The following is a 20223-nucleotide window of genomic DNA, read 5'->3' on the forward strand; positions in this document are numbered from 1 at the left end:
ATCACTACTTTGACTCTCACTAAGAAGAGAGTATATAAATTGTTGCCTCATGGATGATAGGTTTTACATGTGACTTACTTTGACCAATGAAATTGAAATTAAAACTTCTTGGCATAAGCTTTTTAAGAACAATTATGTGGTTCTACCACTGCTTTTTTTCCTACACCATGAGAACTTTGTGTTACAGATAAAGGTTTCTCCTTCAGCTTAGATCCTAGAATGAAGATGACATATTGAGAAAATATTCAGCCAACCCAAAACCAATAGTTAATGTGACAAAGAAATAAACATTTGTCTTTGTGACCCACTCATTTGTTACCCGCTCTTATGCCAGTGAAAGTAGAATAAAACTGTTAGTAAATCAAAAGAAAACAGAATGAAATACATAAACTTTACAGTATAGAGAGAGTTAAGGGGATAGAAGTAACAGTGAAGGTAAATAGTAATTACTACAAATGTTAATGGGTGAGAGAAGATGAAGATAAAGAACTGTAATTAGAAAAGGACCAAGAAGAAAAATTTATTAAAATATATCTGTGGCTACACCAGTGGTTGTAAAAATACTTTGGGGATCAATTTAATTAGAATTGAGATACAAATTTGTGAGTTTGGTATCTTTAAAACCTGCCAATGTAGAAGTCATCTTGGGCAATAGCAGTGGACTGAGAAAAGAGGAATCTCTGATCCAGGAGGCAAATACTTTGAGAAATATGTGTGTCTTGAAATTGAGTAAAAAAAAAGTATTGAGTTTGGAAGAGTAGGAAAGTGCAAATCAATAACATGGATGTCACAGAAGGAGAGTTTTATGAGTGATATTTTAGATTGTTGAACACATATAGCTTACAGGTGGCACTAGGGAAGAAGCACTGAGCCAACTATATCCCTTATAATGTTTCATGTTGATTAGGAAAAGGCATAGTTGATTTGGGGTAAGAGATGTTATCTTGTAAGGGATCTGGTTTAGGTAAGGATATTAAAGAACCTATGGAAAAAATAAGTATATAGTGGAGTTTATACACAATATAATAAAGCTTCTATAGTGTATAGAGTTAACAAAAGCATGAACAAGTGTAAAATAGACAAGGGATGTTAAGACTAAGCTGAGTAGTAATGAGAATGTTGAAGATGGTGAGGGGAAAGTTATTTACTAATGTAATTGAGATTTGGGTCAGAGTTGATGAAAAGGTAAAAAAAATCCTGATTAGAATGAGGAAGTTTATTGCACTGTTCCAATTGGAATGTTGGTATACAATTTCTTCTGAAAATTTGAAATTTGAAATATTCTGTGAGTTATATTCTTGAAATACTAAACCTTTGGAAATTATGACATTATAATCCTGGTTCTCATCCTTTCTTTTTTTTTTTTCCTTTTTTCCTCTTTCTTTTGTATAGAAATTTTCTGTCTTCTTCATTGGTTTCTATTCTTGTTCCTAAATCTAGGCTTTCAGTAAAGATCAGTTTTTCTTTCTATGCTTTCCTCAGATCACTTTTTTTCCTTATTACTTTATCTGTTTTAGAGCTTATATATTAATCATTTATTCAACAAATATTTATTAAGAATATATTATGTGCCAGATTATGTGCCAGAATTTTGTACTTATTTGTCTTTGGCAAATAAGACGAAGACAAATTAGACAGGGTCTTTGCTCTCAGACAGTTTGTACTCTAAACTAGCCTCTGCCTTTAACATCTCTATCAGGCTCCTATCATATACTTTAAATTGTCCATTGGATATTTCTCTTTGAGTCTATATTATTAAATTCAATTTGACAAAATGACAAAAAGTGAAGTAGTTATCTTTCATTCAAAAACTAGTTCCCTCCTGTCTCACCTAACTTAATCAATGGTAATATAATTTTCTGAAGTTCAAGGCTCATAAATTAAAGGTGTATCTGACTTTTGTTCTTCTTTCCCCCATCTTCCACACATATATAATAAATCATCAAAGTCTGCTGTTAATCCTTCAAAAAGTTTATTTTTAATCTCTCCCGCTGAAGTTCTATTGCTGCAACTGCAGTTCATACATAATGTCTACATATCTACAATGGTGTCCAACATGATACATTTCTCTCCTTGTTAAACTTTTTGTTTGAGATGATATCTGTGGGCGATAAGTTTGTCAGTGAGAAGGGGAATGATTTTATATTGAATAATTTCTATTCTATTTGGATATTTTAAAAACTTCTCTGCTGTGCTCTCTGTGTCTGCCTTCTAAAATACTGGTTTTCTTTAACAGACTCATAAAACCTTATAGCTATAAGGGACCTTAGAATATACGTAGTCTAACATCCTGTGTTTTACAGATAAGAGGTCTAGAAAGATTAATTGACTGGTGTGAAATCTTTCAGCTTGGGCATAATTGTCTAAATTATGTCTAATTGCTTTTCCTTTCCATAGAGTTCTTGCAGTTTGGCCTCATTTGAAATCTATTTGGAATGTGTGTGTATTTATGTGCATGTGTGTGTGTGTATGTCTTCATATTCTGGTTTTTCATATACTTCAAAACTACTAATTATGACATCATAAAGTCATTGGTTCTGAATCATATTTATACCTTATATTACAATTGTCATTTTGTTCATTCTTTGTGCTTGTCTCTGAATTAACCTTCCTAGATAAGATAGATTTCTATAACTTCTCCTTAATATCCCAAGCTTAACTCAAACATAATTTGTGAATATATGAAACTTTGCTAGAAAACTCATGATTTTCTAATGTTTTGAAAAATTAATTATCATTCTTTCCTAAGTTAAAAGAATTAAACTTAGAAATGTGTAATTTCTAGACTTTGAATTTATCCAATTTTCCTCTTCTGGTATTCATGTATCTCTCCCACTCATCTACAGGTTGTTAGAACCAATAAATAGTTACCCTACAATGACCTCACTCACTTTCAGCACCCTAGGTAGCAAGTTATTAGATCTTATAGATTTGAATACATCAAGGATATTCAAATTATCTTTTACTAGGTCTTCTCATAGACTGCTGTACCAGTACATTTTATAAATCAGATTAAATAACTGGCCACAATAGCTAAAAATTGTAGGAGAAGAAATACAATAATTCTTTATTAATTTTTTCTTCATCTCTTAACTTGCTGCCTTGTCATTATTATTTTTAATTTTTTCGGCATATAGTCTTCCCTCTTTCATGAAAGACTATATATTAATAGTGGAAAATCTGTATTCCTTTAATTAAATAAATCATTCTCTCTTTTTACATCTACCTTTATTAAGTGCTATTCAGGAGTATTTTACTAGTCTCTTCTTAAAATTTTTCCTGGACTTCCCTGGTGGCGCAGTGGTTGGGAGCCTGCCTGCCGAGGCAGGGGACACGGGTTTGTACCCCGATCCGGGAGGACCCCATGTGCCACTGAGCGGCTGGGCCCTTGAGCCATGGCCGCTGGACCTGCTCATCCAGAGCCTGTGCTCCGCAATGGGAGAGGCCACAGCAGTGAGAGCACCGTGTACCGCAAAGAAAATAAATAAGTAAATAAAATAAAATATAATAATAATAATAATTTTCCTTAAAAAGGCATAAAATATCATCAAGAAAGATTAAAATTAAGAAAAATTAAAATTTCCCTGTAATGTTTATTGAAAGATGTGAGTGGGTTTTCATGGTTCAAATTTTTATTAGTGAATGGTAAAAAGGGAGTAGCATAATAAATTTATCACTGTTGGTCTTTGATATTTCGTAGGCCATCATTTGATAATCAAAAACTACTTTATCTTTTACTTTCTGGGTACCTGTTTCTCCCATTTCCATTAAATAGCTTAAGTTTTCTGTTTTTTTAAATAGCACCTTCAACTAGAAAAAAATAACTATTATTTGCTTCAAAGTGGTACATTAAAAATTAATAATATCAATTTCAATATTACTTCACCATATTTTAATATCTGTGGTGTGTATTTATATATACTTTATATAGTTTATTAATCTTTACTTCTTTATAGTTCACAATTATTTTTCATTTTAACAAAGATTTTAGTAAGCACAGAAGTTTACTTTATCCAGTTGCCACTTATGAACTATGATTCCATATTGATATGTTACATACTGAATTTGGCATAGAATGTAACTTTATTTGTTGTGATTTATTTATTTGGTCACTTGGTACATTGAGAGGTTGATTCTGTCCTTTCTGATGTTTACTGAAGTCCACATTTCCAAATTCCTGATAACAAATATACTAAATTGATTTTACTGAAAGCATTCTTGGACCCAATGTTATTGCAGAATGTGCAGGAAATTTGGTATTTTCTGCTTACATTACTCTTCAATCTCCCACTTTTTTATATAGGAAAAGGCATGACTTTTTATCTTTTAATAAAACAAAAGGAATTAAAGCCAAACTAGAGAAGGAGTTTTTAATATGTCCGATTAAGACCACAGATAGGGAATGGCCTAAATTGATTGCTGCTATCACTTTTATTTTAGTAAGCAATGAGTTTCTCCTAAAACTAATAGAAGGGTTGACATATTAAAAATAAGAAAATACTTGTAAATGTTTATTGAATTACAGCCCAAGTAAGGAGAAAACCAGCTCTTCCAGAAAGGAAGAAAATATGTAATAGAATAACTTTATGGAAATTGATGTTAACTAAAACAAGAAAGGATGAATTGTTGAGAGAATGTGCTGCATTTATATTCTTAGGGAAAAATAATAACATACAATTGAAAAGGGAAAAGCTAGATTAGTATGCAAAGGCTAGGTGTGTGATTGCATTTTACATTTTACTTAGTATTAAAAGTTATGTTTCACATAATCTTTAAAAGCAAGAAACTGACATATAGAGACTTACCTTGCAGAGACTAAATCCTTTTGCATTACAAGGTTTTTATAGCAGCGTCACAACCTTGCCTTGAACATCTGAAGAATGCATTATAATATACAACATCCAATCATATAGGAGAATGTGAGTAATAAAACCTGGGGCTCATAAACTCTCTCAGACTATGTACCTGTACTGCATTTTAATATGATCTCTCTCTACTTTCTGTATCATTAAATCTGACACACCAAATTTTATTCTCTTTAGCCATCTTGTTGGGATGACTGCCCACTAAATATGAACTTTAAGTGAAGATGACTTCACCTTGATACTCTACTTTCTTTGCTTCAATTAACTTTAGTGCTTACCTTGTTTCAATTAATTGTGTAACATCTGTTAGTTAAGTCCTATTATTAATGTAGGACAATTTTCTAAGGTAGGAAAACATATTTTTGAAATATGTAGTGTAAAGCATGTATATTGCCATACTCTGATATTACAGGTAGATGGGGAGAGCAAGAATTGGAGGGTATAATAAACTATTCTAATGGTAGAAATCACTGTTAGTTGTCTTCCCAATATTCACCACCACTGTTTCCCTACTTCCTTACTATCTGAAACCAGATTTTTCATGTAACAACATTTTAGCAGTCTTCAGTAATGGATCATAACTTATCTAACCCAATCAGCATAATATGTTACCCAATTTCATAGCCTACATTACAAATATTATGGGCCATTTGACCCAGTTCTGGATAATAAGGCACAAGAGGAAGTCTGCCAGAATCATCCTTGGAAAAACTTTTAATTTTCCAATTAAAAAGAAAAAAAAAATGTTAACCATTTGTTTTCTCATATTCTTCTGTATTGAATGCTGATGTCATATCTGGAATTACAGCAGCCATCTTCAGACCAATGACAGAAACCACAGAGACACCAAGAGATACTGTTAAGCCACAGTAATAATGTAAGAATGTAATGAATATTAACAGGAACCTTTTACTGTCTTGGTTTTCCTTGTCTGTGACAAAAGTAAAATTACATTGACTGTTGAAACAATAATAAATGTTTACATTATTATGATTAATATTTATAACATAAAGGTATTCCAAATTGACACATGAAATATATGTTTTCTAAACATTACAGATTAGCCAGATTTTGTCAAAGTAATGAGTAACCTATGAAACTAAAGACTACAAAATTATTTCTCATTTCTGAGTCTTCAGTTTAGCTAAGATTCACTTAGCTCTTCTCATCTTCACTTGTCGTGGACTCAGGCTAAATGTAGATCTAAGGCTTGAATGATGTGATTTCCCACTTGGGGACTCAGAATGAATTAGTATCCATCATATAGGACATTTTACTCTCGAGGCAGCTGTCAGCAGCTCATAAAAAATGGCAGTAATTAGCATTTGTTGGACATTTGTACATCACATTTTTTCACATGCCATTGATCAAATAAGTCACACACCCTAGATCAATATCAATGGGGCAGGGCAATATATTCTTCCCACAGTAAGTGGGAAGAAGGGTGAGTGAACATATTTTGAACAATTACACAGTTTACAACAAATACTTTGGGCTATGGAATTATAATATTATGTAATTATTTATTTATCTTTATTTTTATAACTACCATATCTAATATTCCTAAATAACATCATATATTTTACAGAAAATCTTAGTGAATTTAATGTTATAACAAGAAATAATTTTAATCAACACATAAATAATTGATGTCTAAATTTGAGGATTAGACAGTTAATCAACAAGTATCACTATGCATATGTTAAGGTGTGTATAGGTGTGGTTGTGTATTTCCAAAGAGGTGGAAGAGATTGAAATTTCCAGTTTAAATATTCAATTTGGAAAACAAAACCAAAATGTCCCTATTTCTTATTTTCAAAATTATAAATAGCTTGCATCAGGAAAATCTGGCCCATCTGTAGAATTTTGAGACATACAGGGCTCTTTTATATCACTGATGCAGCTGTTTATTATCAAATAAGTAAGGTTACTATAAATCCCTAGACAAGTGGAAGTTTATTATAAATAATTAAAATCTTGCCAAATAGTACTTACTCACCCTCTGTTTATTTCTCTCTTTCTCCAGATAGATAGATAAGGAGGTATAAATATAAATATACACTTATATAAACAACAAAAAATAATTCAAATATGCTAATATTTGATCACTAGTTTTACTTATCCTTATTAACATGTGCAAAAACTGTGGAGACAGTTGATTATTTCCAAAAATGTTTTAGAAAACAGAGAGCATTATGATATTCAAATATTCAATAATCAGTAATGTGTGGACACTGACCAATCCAAAAACACCTAAACCAGTAAGGGGATAATTGATAGTACAATTTACCATTGAATACCAGATGGATATCAGCCCTTATGATTATTATAGCACATATTTTCTCATAATTCATTATCATGTACTAAGTGAAACAGATACATCAGAAATGTGAATGGTTTGAAATATGTTCTAATTTTATATTTATATCAAAGATTTTAAGAATAATAATTAGGGTAGGTAGTAAAAATGAGTTATAGAGAGTACTTTGTTTTTACTTAATTGTTGAAATTATTCCATAATCAAATATTAGAAATAAAGCTTTATTGATAAAATTTTGTTAGTTTTTGAATTGTCCATTTCAATATTTTGTAATGTTGGAAGTAAAGGTGAATTGGTGAGTAGTAGAAAAGTATTTTACCTTCAAATAAGTAAAGATGAAGATCAAATCATATAGGTAGTGCAAGAACATAATAATTAAGTATATCATAATTTTAGCTGACAAAAATATTTCCCACACACTGTAAAAAGTGGAATTAAGGCTCATATACAATCCTAATGTAGTCTCAGTTTATTTGACTTAAAACATGAGAATCTAGAATATTATCCTGACAGGTCACCTTAAGCCATGCTGAGGCCACAGAGAAGCAGCAGTAAGGAAAAATAAACAAAGAACAAATAGAGCTGAGGTTGGTCATGTGGGACAGATCTTGTTATGGGGAGGCTACCCTTCACTCTGACGGATAGTAAGGAAAATCACAGTAGCCAGGAATTATGGTAATCTGAGTATATAATTGTGAGGTGGATGGTGTCCTTAGAGTTTTAGGAGATACAATCTAAATTAAAGCATGTCTTTTTCCAATAGCTCTAGCACACTTATTTGAGGATGCAACATCCAGAGAGAAGATTATGGTGAGGAAGTGGTAAATAGATAAAGGCCTTCAGATCTAAGGCACATCTCTAGCTCCAGCAGAGAATACTGAATACCATACAGAAAAACACAGTAGGAATGGACACATCTAGGGAAAGTTTGTAGGGGAAGAATATAGTTTGTTGGGCATGCATGAACAAAAATCACACTAGGCAGCAAACTTAGGGTAGTGCAATAATAATAAATTATCACACTCAATAGTAGGGATTGACTACTTAATATATGGCTAGTTTTGGTCAAGCTTTTATTTTGCTGAGATTAGCAGACAAGTAGAACTTGCCTAGTACCTGTGGCTGAGCAAAATTAAGGTAGACGGGAACTTACTATGAGAGGGTTCAGAGTTCATATGTTGAAAATTATTCCATATGTAAGAGAAAGGGTAATGAAAGTTAAAAATTATTTTTCTAATAAAAGATTTATAATAAGATAATCATGTGTCAGGTCACAATCTAGGTGTTTATTAGTTCCTACTAACAAGAAGTTCACAAGTATAAATGGATAGATAAGAAATGGAGTGTAAAAGTGATATGAAATAAATAAGCAGAAAAAAGAGTCACATAACTAACTTATCAAAATAATTTTTAAAAAACTTATAGGAGGTTACTTCATCAAGATAGAAGAATAGAAAGAAGAAGCACAAGAGAAATGTTTTAGGAAGAAAGTCAGAGAGATTGTAAATGTGACAAAGGTTTGATGTTCTGTTGCTGGCTATGAGACATAGGGACCCTGAGTGAGGCCTCTAAGAGCTAAGGCCAGTAGCCAGCTTTCAGCCAGCCAGGAAACCCAACCTCAGTCCTTCCACTCCAAAGAACTTTATTCAGCCAACAACCTGAATGAACTTGGAAGCAGATTCTTCCCAGAACCTCCCAATTATAGTCCAAGCCAGCTGAAACTTTGGTTCTGGCCTAGTACCTACAGGAGAGAAACCAGTCAAGCTAATCTGAACTCTTCACCTACAGAACGTCTAAGGGAATTGACCAAGATGTCAGAGTAGAAAGACCCTGAGCTCACCTCCTCTCACAAGCACACAAAAATCACAACTATTTGCAGAACAATCATCAATGAAAAAGACTGGAGCATGCCAGAAAAGGTCTTCTACAGCTAAAGACATAAAGAAGGAACCACAATGAGACAAGTAGGAGGTGCAGACTTGCTATTTAATCAAGTTCCATACCCCTGGGTGGACAATCAAGAAACTGTAGAATAATTATATTGTAGAGGTTCTCCCACAGGAGTGAGGGTTCTGAACCCCATGTCAGGCTACCCAGCCTGTGGGTCATGTACCAGAAAGCATTTGGCTTTTAAGGTCAGTAGGGCTTATTCTTATGAGTTCCAAAGGATTGGTGGAAATAGAGACTTCACTCTTAAAGGGAGCACACAAAATCTCATGTGCACTGGGGCCCAAGGCAAAAGCAGTAATTTTATAGGAGCCTGGGATAGACCTACCTGCTGGTCTTGAGGAATCTCCCAGAGAGGCAGGTGGTGGCCATGGCTCAACCCCTAGGGGTGACATAGCATTGGCAACAGTCATTCTTGGGAGCTCCTTCTACCACCAAAAAAGAAAATTATAGGCCTATATCACTGATGAATATAGATACAAAAATTCTCAACAATACACTATCAAACCAAATCCAACAACACATTAAAAGGATCATACACCATGATCAAGTGGGATTTATTTCACAGATACAAGGACTTTTAAATATCATAAATAAATCAATGTGAAACACCACATTAGCAAAGTGAAGAATAAAAAGCATATGATCATTTCAATAGATGCAGAAAAAGCTTTTGACAAAACTCAACGTTCATTTACGATAAAAATTTGTTGCCCTGGATGATAAAAAATCTCCAGAAAGTGAGCATAGAAGCAACATACTTCAACTTAATAAAGGTCATATATGACAAACCTACAACTTACATCATACTCAGTGGTGAAAATTTGATAGCATTTCCTCTAAGATCAGGAGCTATACAAGGATGCCCACTCACACCACTTTTAATCAACATAGTATTGGAAGTCCTAGCCACAGAAATCAGACAAGCAAAAGAAATAAAGAGAATCCAAATTGAAAAGGAAGAATTAAAACTTTCACTGTTTGCACATGACATGATACTATACATAGAAAATCCTAAAGACAACTCCAGAAGACTACTAGAGCTCATCAATGAATTCAGTAAAGTTGCAATATACAAAATTAATATGCAGAAATCTGTTGCATTACTATATGCTGAGAAAGATCAGAAAGAGAAATTAAGAAAACAATCCCATTTACCATTGCATCAAAAAGAATAAAATACCTAGGAATAAACCTATATAAGGAGGTAAAAGACTTGTACTCAGAAAACTATAAGACACTGATGAAAGAAATTGAAGTTGATACAAACAGATGGAAAGATATACTATGTTCTTGTATTGGAAGAATTAATATGGTAGAAATGATCATACTACCCAAGGCAATCTATAGATTCAATGCAACCCCTATTAAAATAGAAATGTCATATTTCACAGAACTAGAACAGATAATTTTAATATTTGTAAGAGACACAGAACATCCCGAATAACCAAAACAATCTTGAGAAAGAAGAACAGAGCTGGAGAAATCACATTCTCTGACTTCAGACTACACTAAAAAGTTATAGAAATCAAAACAGTATAGTACTGACACAAAAACAGACACATAGACCAGTGGAACAGAAGAGAGAACCCAGAAATAAACTCACTTAATTATGGTCAATTAATCTAGGACAAAGGAGGCAAGGATATACAATGGAGAAAAAGCAGTCTTTTCAATATCTGGTGCTGGGAAAAGTGGAGAGCTACATGTAAAAGAAAGAAATTAGAACATTCTTCAAAACCATGTACAAAAATAAACTCAAAATGGATTAAGGACCTAAATGTAAGAATGGATACTATAAAACTCTTAGAGGAAACCATGCGCAGAACACTATCTGACATAAATCGTAACAATATTATTTTGGATCTGTCTCCTAAAGCAAAGGAAATAAAAGCAGAAATAAACAAATGAGACCTAATTAAACTTAAAAGCTTTTGCACATCTAAGGAAACCATAAACAAAAAAGACATCCTAATAAATAGGAGAAAATATTTGCAAATTATATGATCAATAAGGTGTCTGTATCCAAAATATATAAAATGTTCACACAACTCAACATAAAAAAAAAAACAAACCTGATTACAAAATGGGCAGAAGACCTGAATAGACATTTTTCCAAAGAGGATACGCAGATGGCCAACAGGGACATGAAAAGATGCTCAACATCACTAATTATCAGGGAAACGTAAATCAAAACCACAATAAGATACCATCTCATCCCTGTCAGAATGGGTATCATCAAAAAAAAAAAACCAAAACAAACAAACAAACAAAAAACCCCCACAAATACAAACATTGGGGAGGTTGTGGATAAAAGGGAATTCTCATTCACTGTTTTTGGGAATGTAAACTGGTCCAGCTACTGTGGAAAACAGCTGGAAGTTTTATCAAAATAACTAAAGGTAGAACTACTATATCATCCAGCAATTCCACTCCTTGGTATATATCAGAAAAAAAAAATTCAGAAAGATATGTGCACCTCACGGTTCATAGCAGCATCTTTTACAATTACCAAGCTATGGAAGAAATGTAGTGTCCATTAATGGATGAATGGATAAAGAAGACATTACATATATATTATATGTATATACACATACATATACATATTTATACAACGGAATACATCTCAGCCATAAAAAGAATGAAATTTTGCCATTTGCAACAACAGGGATGAACTTCCACTCCTAATGAATTAGGCTTTTGGAGGTTGAAGACCAAGCAATCTGAATTTTAAACAACACTCTCTAAGAAATTCTTATGTACATTAAGTTGAGAACAATGGGTGTGAGCAATAGCAACCTACTTAGTTTTATGTAAGATATTTAAATTATCATATTTCTGCTTTAGAAAAATCACTCAAATATTGGTGTAGGGAAAAGATTGGAGAAGAGCAAGACTGGACACTGGGAGATCAGTTAGGAGAACTTAGCAATATTTTAAGCATGAGGTAATGATGAACTGAATTTAATAAAGAAGACATAAAACAGTGAAAGATTTAGAAAATGTCCTAGAACTAGCCTGTAGAGAATTAGATGCTTAGTTAAATATTGGAAGCAAGAGAAATGGAGAAGCCCAATTTCCAGTTTGGGTTACTACATGGATAAGTGTAACATTTACCAATATACTGAATATAAGAGGAAGAACATATGTGGTTGAAAGATGACTAATTCAACCTAGTATTTGTTAAATCTGAAGTCTCTATAGAATACTCAGCTTGAACTATCTAGGAAGGTGGTGGATTATGGGTTAGAAAAGAGATCACAGCTGGAGATAGAGATTTGGGGATTACCAGCATTTGAAACAATGGTGGCCCATAGGACTATTTAGAGAATGTGTATAGAATGAGAAGAACACATTGTATATCAAAACATACCTTAAAAGATTACCAATATTGAATGTGGAGGTAGAGAAAATGGAGCACATGAAGAAAGAAAAACAGGAATGTTCATAGATGTAGAAGAGAATCATGAAAGAATGATGCCCCTGAATCCAAGGATGGAAAGAATTTCAAAAAGGAGTATCAACAATATCAAATGCCATAAAAAGGTAAGGTAAGGAAAGGAACAGGATGTTGTTATTAGAAAATCGTTTATAATTGGAGATAAAAAGAGAATAAGATTTATTTGAGATACATTCTGCCATTTCACCACCAACATCAGGACACTATTCAGTAAATAGTGGGGTTGTGTAAAATAATTTGTCTTAAACGAAATTCCAAGGGCTCCTTTAGTTTGACCAAAATTCCCTTATAGTAATTATGGTCTTGACTGATAATGCTAGAGTACTATCTGGTTATGGATACCTGATGTAACTCTGCATTTGTCTAAAAGGACAGAAAGATGATTCACATTGTACATGGTTAAGATTTATGTAGAATACTACAAATGTGAACATTATTTAAGCCTGGCTTCTCACTCTACATCTTAGCTTACTTTCCAACCTTAAATGTAATAGCTTGTACTATGGTGGGATTTTGATTTCTTTCTTCTTGGAAGTCTCAGAATAAATGTTCTCAATTTAAATGTAACCCATTTCATGTAAGATATAATTTTCTGCCTTGGTTTGGCATTACATGAGATGGAAATGTGAAAGAAGGGCACTGGGTTTCAAATACTTAATTCAATGTCTTTATATTGTATGGAAATATTTTTATATTTCTGGACACTTGCTATCAAAATATTACATATTTCTGGATGTCCTACATAATTTTTTATATATTTTAATTACTTAAGACTACTTAGGAAAACATGAATAGAAAGTAAACATAGTCATTAAAATCACCATCTTGGGAACTTGAGGATTTTTTTCTACTTGACAGTTTTCCCACTTTACTTAATATTTCACTATTAGTGAAGATGTATTAAATGTATACTGCATGAAATCTGGGAAGAATATTAATTAGATGAAATTGAATAACAATGTAAAATAATGTGTGTAGTTTAAAATAATCTAAGTAAGGATGTTGGTGATATATTGTTCATTACAGCACATATAAATATATCTATGATTTCAATGAACATTATACTTAATAGGAATAAAAATTGATGACATACTTAAAAAAATTGTGATCTTGAGCTTCATATCATCCAAGAGTATGTAAACTGAGGTGTCACTGAACTTTATTCAGTTTTGTGAAAACTACAACTAAAGTATATTTATTTGTTCATACTATGAGTTTAGAGCAAACGCTAGAACATTTTCACATGACACACATATATCAGAAAAATCTGAAATGTCATAGAATGTGTGCCATGACTTTATTTCATAGAGATATAATAGTAAATATAGCATGGAAGGCTTTTAAAGTAGCCAGTAGAGTCAGATAATGTTGGGAGCTATTACTCTGTGTAACTTTGCGCAACCACCTCAAATTCAGGGGTTACAATACCTCAGCCCCAAATTATTTCTCCTAATAAAGCTAATCTCCCTGGTTACTCTTTCCTAAGGTCTCCTATAATTTGATATCACACTGACATCTCTAAGATCTTATCATATTTCTCATCAAATTCTGGTATAGCTATGGAGAAAAAGGATAAGAAAAATCTTCCAAGAGGGCATAACCAGTGGCTATGGAAGGCAATAGAAGAAAGAATCTTTTAGAAAATACAGGAAAAGACTCCACTCTTCAAGAAGGTATTCATCATTATTCTTGTCCAGTAAAATATGTGCCATGGACCAGTGATTACCTTGTGTTTCCCTTCCTCCACCTTCCAGAATGACAGCTTCTTTAGTAGTTAAACTGTAGCATATTGACAATTGTATGTACTAGATTATTAGGAGAAGATAATTTGTATTTTGGCTACAGTACAGCAGGTCAAAAATATCAATACCTGGATCTTTGTGAAGGACCTTTATATCACACAGAAATCCTGAATATTGAGCTGAATGCATTAATCCACTCTGACCTTGGGTTAGGAAAGTGGGTGAGAGTGTATATATATATACACCGGCATATACATATATACCAATTGGAGAAGTGTATGTATAGTAAAACTAATGTGTTTAAATATTGAGTATCAAAATGGTAGAATGTGGCAGATACTGTTACCAACACACCTTTCATTTGCTTCTTCTTTGTAAAACAGTATTCCAATTTATTTTTCAATTGGCATTGGTCCATCTCAAAATTCGAAGTGTGATTGCTCTAAAACAAAAATTATATAAGAATTTAATAAATAATGAATGTGGTTTTCCAATAAAAGGAATTAGTCAATATATTCTGCTAGGGCAATTGAAAGATGAGATTATGTCTGGTTCATCAAATAATAATGAAAATACAAAATAATGAAATAAAATATGTAGTTTAAGAAAGGTGCATTTAAATTGCAGTTCTCCTACCTACAATTTTGTTTTCTTGTGACCTTTTGGGACCTTAGTTTATTCATGTATAAAAGTTGGATAATAGTATCACCTACAACATGAGTTGTCATGTGAATTAAATAGAAAAGATAAAAATTCAACACATTACCTGGCATATAGACTATGCTCAATATATATTAGATCCAGAATTGAGGTGTCCATGCAGCGCTTCTGCATGCAGTTCACTAAGCTCAAATGTTGGGAGCAATGATTTTACACTGAGAACGCTAATCTGATGTGGTCGATGCCAGGCCTCCATACACAGCACCATACAGGCATTAAAAGTAAAGAGAAGAGTGATAGCTTCAAGACTGCGGAGGAGTAAGACATGGAGATCACCACAAATACATCAAAAATACATCTACATGAGGAACAGCACCTACAGAACACCTACTGAATGCTGGCAGAAGACCTCAGACTTCCAAAAAGGAAAGAAACACCCCACGTACCTGGGTAGGGCAAAAGAAAAAAGAAAAAAACAGAGACAAAAGAATAGAGATTGGACCTGCACATCTGGGAGGGAGCTGTGAAGGAGGAAAAGTTTCCACACACTAGGAAGCCACTTCACTGGTGGTGATGGTGGGTGGGCGAGGGGGAAGCTTCAGAGCCACAGAGGAAAGCACAGCAACAGGAGTGCAGAGGGCAAAACAGAGATTCCCACACAGAGGATTGCTGCTGATCAGCACTCACTAGCCTGAGAGGCTTGTCTACGCACCAACTGGGGTGGGTGGGGATTGGGAGCTAGGACTCTGGCTTCGGAGTTCAGATCCCAGGGAGAGGACTGGGCTTGGCTTCCTGAACACAGCCTGAAGGGAGCTAGTGCACAACAGCTAGCCAGAAGGGAGTCCAGGAAAAAGTCTGGACCTGCCTAAGAGGCAAGAGACAATTGTTTGGGGGTGTGTGAGGAGAGGGGATCCAGAGAACTGCCTAAATGAGTTCCCGAGATGGGCACAAGCTGCGGCTATCAGCACAGACACCAGAGAGGGGCATGAAATGCTAAAGCTGCTGCAGCCATCAAGAAACCTGTGTGCAAGCACAGTTCACTATCCATAGCTCCCCTTCTGGGAGGCTATGCAGCCAGCCACTGCCAGGGTCCCGTGATCCAGGGACAACCTCCCCAGGAGAACATCGTGCCTCAGGCTGATGCAATGTCACACCAGCCTCTGTCACCACAGGCTTGCCACACATTCCGTACCCCTCCCTCCTCCCTGCCTGAGTGAGCCAGAGTCCCCTAATCAGCTGCTACTTTAACCCCATCCTGTCTGTGGGGGGAACAGACACCCTCAGGTGACTTACATGCAGAGGTGAAGCCAAATCCAAAACTGAACACCAGGAGCTGTGCGAACAAAGAAGAGAAGGGGAAATCTTTCCATGCAGCCTCAGGTGCAGCGGGTTAAATGTTTGCAATCAACTAGATGTACCATGCATCTGAGGAATACTTGAATAGACAACGAACATCCCAAATTTGAGGCACTGGACTTTGGGAGAAAGTGTAGACAAGGAATTTGCTTTCTACATCTAATTTGTTTCTGGTTTTATGTTTTTCTTAGTTTAGTATTTATAAGAATTCTTTTATTTTTTATTTTAATAACTTTATTTTACTTTATCTTTCTTTATTTCTTACTTTTTCTCACTTTTCTTCTGAGCTGTGTGACTGCCAAGGTCTTTGTGCTCCAGCAGGTGGCAGGACCAAGCCTCTGAGATGGGAGAGCCGAATGCAGGACATTGGTCCACCAGAGAACTCCCAGCCCCACAAAATATCAAACCGAGAAAGTTCTTTCAGTGATCTCCATTTCAAAGTGAAGACTAAGCTCCACTCAATGGCCAGCAAGCTACAGTGCTGAACACCCTGTGCCAAACAACTAGCAAGACAGGAACAAAACCCCACCCATTAGCAAAGAAGCTGCCTAATATCATAATAATTTCACAGACACCCAAAATAGCACCACTGGTCATGGTCCTGCCCACCAGAGAAACAGCGTCCAGCCTCAACCACCAGAACACAAGAACCAGTCCCCTCCACCAGGAAGCCTACACAACCCACTGAACTAAACTTACCCACTGGGAGCTGACACCAGAAACAATGGAAACTATGAACCTGCAGCATCCCAAAAGGAGACCCCAAACACAGTATATTAAGCAAAATGAGAACACAGAGAAATACACAGCAGATGAAGGAGCAAGGTAAAAACAAACCAGACCAAACAAATGAAGAGAAAATAGGCAGTCTGCCTGAAAAAGAATTCAGAGTAATGATAGTAAAGATGATCCAAAATCTTGGAAATAGAAAGGAGAAAATAACTGAAAACTTTAACAAAGACTTAGAAGAACTAAAGAGCAAACAATGATGAACAACACAAGAAATGAAATTTAAAATTCTCTAGAAGGAATCAATAGCAGAATAACTGAGGCAAAGAACAGATAAGTGACCAGGAAGATAAAATATTGGAAAAAACTACCACAGAGAAGAATAAAGAAAAAAGAATTGGAAGAATTGAGGACAGTCTCAGAGACCACTGGGAAAACATTAAACACAACAACATTTGAATTATAGGGTTCCCAGAAGAAGAAGAGAAAAAGAAAGGGACTGAGAAAATATTTGAAGAGATTATAGTTGAAAACTTCCCTAACATGGGAAAGGATAGTCAATCAAGTCCAGAGAGCACATAGAGTGTCATACAAGATAAATCCAAGGAGAAACATGTCAAGACACATATTAATCAAACTATCAAAAATTAAATACAAAGAAAAAATATTAAAAGCAGAAAGGGAAAAGCAACAAATAATATACAAGGGACTCCCCATAAAGTTAAGAGCTGAACTTTCGGCAGAAACTCTGCAAGCCAGAAGAGAATGGCAGGTATAGTTAAAGTGCTGAAAGTGAAAAACCTACAACCATGATTACTCTACCCAGCAAGGGACTAAGGATCATTTTACAGAGAAATTAAAACCTTTACAGAAAAGCAAAAGCTAACAGAATTCAGCACCAGCACACTGGCTTTACAACTAATGCTAAAGCAACTTCTCTAGGCAGGAAACACTAAAGAAAAAAGACTTACAGTAACAACCCCAAAACAATTAAGATAATGGTAATAGGAACACACATATCGATAACTACCTTAAATGTAAATGGATTAAATGCTCCAACCAAAAACATACACTGGCTGAATGGATACAAAAACAAGATCTGTATATATGCTGCCTACAAGAGACCAACTTCAGACCAGGGGACACATACAGACTGAAAGTGGGGAGATAGAAAAAGATATTCCATGCAAATGGAAAGCAAAAGAAAGCTGGAGAAGAAATTCACATATCAGAAAAAATAGGATTTAAAGTAAAGACTATCAGAAGACAAAAGAAGGACACTATATAATGATCAAGGGATCAATCCAAGAAGAAGATATAACAATTGTAAATATTTATGCACCCAACATAGGAGAACCTCAATACATAAGGCAAATGCTAACAGCCATAAAAGGGGAAATTGACAGTAACACAATCATACTACGGGAGTTTAACATACCCTTTCACCAATGGACAGATCATCCAAAATAAAAATAAATAAGGAAACACAAGCTTTAAATGATACATTAAAAAAGATGGACTTACTTGATATCTATAGGACATTCCAACCAAAAACAGTGGAATACACTTTCTTCTCAAGTGTCATGGAACATTCTCCAGGATAGATCATAATTTGGGTCACAAATTAAGCCTTGGTAAATTTAAGAATATTGAAATTGTATCAGGTATCTTTTCTGATCACAACGCTATGAGACTAGATATCAATTACAGGAAAGTATCTGTACAAAATACAAACACATGGAGGCTAAACAATACACTTCTAAATAATCAAGAGATCACTGAAGAAATCAAAGAGGAAATTTTTAAAAACCTAGAAAAAAATGACAATGAAAACACGTTGACCAAAAACCTATGGGATGCAGCAAAGGCAGTTCTAAGAGGGAAGTTTATAGCAATACAATCCTAGCTCAAGAAACAAGAAACATCTCAAATAAACAACCAAACCTTACACCTAAAGCAAATAGAGAAAGAAGAACCAAAAAAACCCAAAGTTAGCAAAGGAAAGAAGTCATAAAGTTAAGATCAGAAATTAATTTTTAAAAATGAAGGAAACAATAGCTAAGATAAATAAAACTAAAAGGTGGTTCTTTGAGAATATAAAGAAAATTGATCAACCTTTACACAGACTCATCAAGAAAAAAAGGGAGAAGACACAAATCGATATAACTAGAAATGAAAAAGGAGAAGTAACAAATGACATTGTAGAAAAACAAAGGATCATGAAAGATTACTGCAAGCAACTATACGCCAATAAAATGGACAACCTGGAAGAAATGGACAAATTCTTAGAAAAACACAACCTCCCAAGATTGAACCAGGAGGAAATAGAAAATATAAAGAGACAAATCACAAGCACTGAAATTGAAACCATGATTAAAAACTTCCAACAAACAAAAGCCCAGGACCTGATGGCTTCACAGGCAAATTCTGTCAAACATTTAGAGAAGAGCTAACACCTATCCTTCTCAAACTCTTTCAAAATATAGCAGATAGATGAACATTCCCAAACTCATTCTATGAGGCCACCATCACCCTGAAACCAAAACCAGATGAAGATGTCTGAAATAGAGAATACTACAGACTAATATCACTGACCAACATCGATGTAAAAATCCTCAACAAAGTACTAGCAAACAGAATCCAACAGCACATTAAAGGGATCATACACCAGGATCAAGAGAGGTTTATCTCAGGAATGCAAGTATTCTTCAATACACACAAATCAATCAATGTGATAAACCACATTAACAAATTGAAGGAGAAAAACCATATGATCCTCTCAATAGATGCAGAAAAAGCTTTTGACAAAATTCAACACCCATTTATGATAAAAACCCTCCAAAAAGTAGGCACAGAGGGAACTTACCTCAACATAATAATGGCCGTATATGACAAACCCACAGCTAACATCGTTCTCAAGTGTGAAACACTGAAAACTTTTCCACAAAGATCAGGAACAAAACAAGGTTGCCCACTTTCACTACTATTATTCAGTATATCTTTGCACGTTTTAGCCACAGCAATCAGAGGAGAAAAAGAAATAAAAGGGATCCAAATCTGAAAAGAAGAAATAAAACTGTCACTCTCTGCAGATGACATGATACTATACATAGAGAATCCCAAAGATGCTACCAGAATACTACT

The sequence above is a fragment of the Physeter macrocephalus genome, chromosome 21 (genome assembly GCF_002837175.3).
Source record: "Physeter macrocephalus isolate SW-GA chromosome 21, ASM283717v5, whole genome shotgun sequence".
Taxonomy (NCBI): Eukaryota; Metazoa; Chordata; class Mammalia; order Artiodactyla; family Physeteridae; genus Physeter; species Physeter macrocephalus.